The sequence below is a fragment of the Dipodomys merriami genome, unplaced genomic scaffold (assembly GCF_024711535.1).
Source record: "Dipodomys merriami isolate MVZ:Mamm:240054 unplaced genomic scaffold, mDipMer1.0.p SCAF_9, whole genome shotgun sequence".
NCBI lineage: Eukaryota > Metazoa > Chordata > Mammalia > Rodentia > Heteromyidae > Dipodomys > Dipodomys merriami.
Genome location: NW_027206512.1, coordinates 5,448,491 through 5,451,218, shown reverse-complemented (window position 1 = coordinate 5,451,218; position 2,728 = coordinate 5,448,491). Strand labels below are relative to the sequence as shown.

Below are 2,728 nucleotides of genomic sequence, written 5' to 3'. Positions count from 1 at the left end.
AGTGCCCAGGCCCAGAGTTCAAGCCCCACCACCACCAACAAAAAAAAAGGTGTACCTCACAATGAAAAACTGTATCCACAGAGAACACAGTAGCTGTTTGCACATAACTCGTCTTACCAAATACACTATAGTGAGAGTAAAGTTTTATGGTGTTCTGTTAAGCAGGATTTGATAATTCTTGTGGATCAAGACTTATGGGTTCCCTATTTTTACCTTTTTTTTTTTTTTTTTTTGCCAGTCTTGGGGTTTGAATTTAGGGCCTTGGTCCTGTCCCTGAGCTTCTTTTGCTCAAGGCTAGTATTCTACTACTAGAACCACAGCTCCATTTCTGGATTTTTGGATAGTTTATTGGAAATAAACTGCCTGGGATGTCTGCAACTATGAGCCTTAGATCTTAGCCTCCTGACTAGCTAGATTTACAGGAGTGAGCCACTGGCACCTGGCTTATTTTTACCTTTATAAGAAGGGAGACTTATTGTGGTTTTCTTGCTCCTGATCCATCTCTGATTGTAAGGGCAGGGGTAGTGAACAGCAGGACAATTGGGAAGATGTTAAAACCTTTTTTTTTTTTTTTTTTTTAATGTGGGTGCTGGTAGCTCATGCTTGTAATCCTACCTAGGAGGAGGCTGAGATCTGAGGATCTTTGTTTGAAACCAGCCAGAGCACACAAATCTGAGAGATTCTCATCTCCAGTTAACCAGGTAAAAGCAGAAGTGACCTACATGGTAGAGCACCAGCCTTGAGCAAAACAGCCCAGCAAGAGTCTAAGTCCCTAAGTTCAAGCCCCAGTACTGGCATAAAAGTAAATAAATACATAAATACATAAATAAATAAGATCCTTTTTAGTTTATAGATAGATCAATTACAAAGATCCCCAAAGACTATTATCTATAGTTTCTGGACATGGAGTTGGGTTCAGTGACTGGAGGGAACTTTGAATTTGCCCTTTGAAGAAAGATTATGTTCTACATATAAGAAGAAAGATGCACATGGAGTGTGGACATGTTCAGAGTGATGACCTCTGGCCAACGTTATCAGATATATGCCAATATCTGTCACCCACTTCCACAGTAATACAAGGATGACAGAGCTCACAGCTCACCTCTCAGGTTATGCCCCAGATTGCTTTACAGTTAGCATGAGTCATTTTTTGTCAGACCTATCCCTCATTCTGTCCCCTTATCTTAATTGCTATAACCTAGTCAGAGGCTCAAATTATGAGGCTGTACAAGTGGCTCAAGTGGTAAAGCACTAGCCAGTGAGTGCAAGCATCAGATACCGAGTTTGAGTCCCAGTCTTGGACCAAAAAAAAAATTCCACTGATGATGGTGTAGACAGTGACAATGGCCTAAGTGATATGGAGCAAAAAGCTTGAAGGAAGCCAAGTCCCTGAATTTGGCTTACACTGGGCTACCATATGAAAACACAGGAATTTTAGTTGTCCTTTAGTGTTTGAAATTATTGTATCCCATTGGCCAAAGTGTCCATGTTTGAGGTGAGGAATCATAGACGCTGCCTTTGCCTAGGAAAGAATTTGGGGACCATTTGTAATAGGAGGAGAACTATAGGAGGGGACATTCAAAACTAGCAGGACATTAATGTCTAGGGAGCTTAAAGATCTGCATGTTTGTGCTTACTCTGGCAACACATACATTAAAATTGGAATGATACAAAGATTAGCACGGACCCATGCAAAATTGACAAGCAATTCAAGAAGCAGCCCATATTTTTGAGCAATACATGGGATAATCTGGCTAATATAATATATGCACGGTAAAACTCCTTCGTACAGTTAATTAATATACACTGAAAATGATAGGTGAGAATTATAGGCTTTGTTGGGGGATTATCAGTGGGAGAGATGAGGACTAAAAGAGAGGGTAAATGAGGGTGAATGTGGTTGAATTACTTTATGTGCATACATGAAAATAGAACAATAAAACTTGTTGAAATTGTTTGAAGTGGGGGATATGAGGTAAGGGTGAGAGATGGAGGGGATGAGTTTGATGGGGTATATGGTCTGTATGTATGGAAATGTCACAATAACCTCCCCAGCCTTGTACATCTAATACATAGTAATAAAAATGTTAAAATAAATAAAATGTTTTAGCATACATCAAAAAGATATTTATTAATGAATGAATGATTAAATGCTTGTTGATCACTATACAGCTAAGAGGTATGATTCAGTAGGTTTGGGGTGTGGCCCTTCACAACTCATATTGAGTTTAAATTACCATTGTAACAGCACTACAAGCTGAGGAAACAGCTCTCCCTAGAAACAGAAAGGTGTGAGGCAAGTGATTTGGAAAGTAAGATGTTGGTAACTACAGAGAAATGCAGAACTCAACACTGTCTTTTTTGGGGGGGGGGCCTTTTCTTATCTAATTTCAAACTTAATAAAGAAACCTGATATTCCTTGAATTTACTGTGTCCTCCCAGGTGGCTGCTTTGATGGTGCTGTTTTTGTAGATTGAGGTCTCAAAAAGTCAGATTGGTACTTCACGTACAGAAATCGTTCTGAGTACTTATTTTGGGGGTGGAGGGAGGGTGGAGGGAAGTGCCAGTCCTGGCGCTCGAACTCAAGGCCTTGGCTCTGTCCTTGAGCTTCCTTTTGATCAAGGCTAGCACTCTACCATTTGAGCCTCTGCTCCACTTCCAGCTTTTTCTGAGTTTATTGGAGGTAAGAGTCTCATGGACTTTCCTGCTGGCTTCAAAATGCGATCCT

The 2,728-nt window shown here is 40.3% G+C and overlaps 1 non-coding gene across 1 annotated transcript; it reads left to right on the top strand.

Moving 5' to 3' along the window:
• Nucleotides 1-1,629: 1,629 nt before the first annotated feature.
• LOC138821130 (U6 spliceosomal RNA) lies at nt 1,630-1,731 on the top strand. Its single transcript, XR_011370068.1, has one exon. It is a non-coding gene; the product is annotated as a U6 spliceosomal RNA (small nuclear RNA).
• Nucleotides 1,732-2,728: the final 997 nt, after the last annotated feature.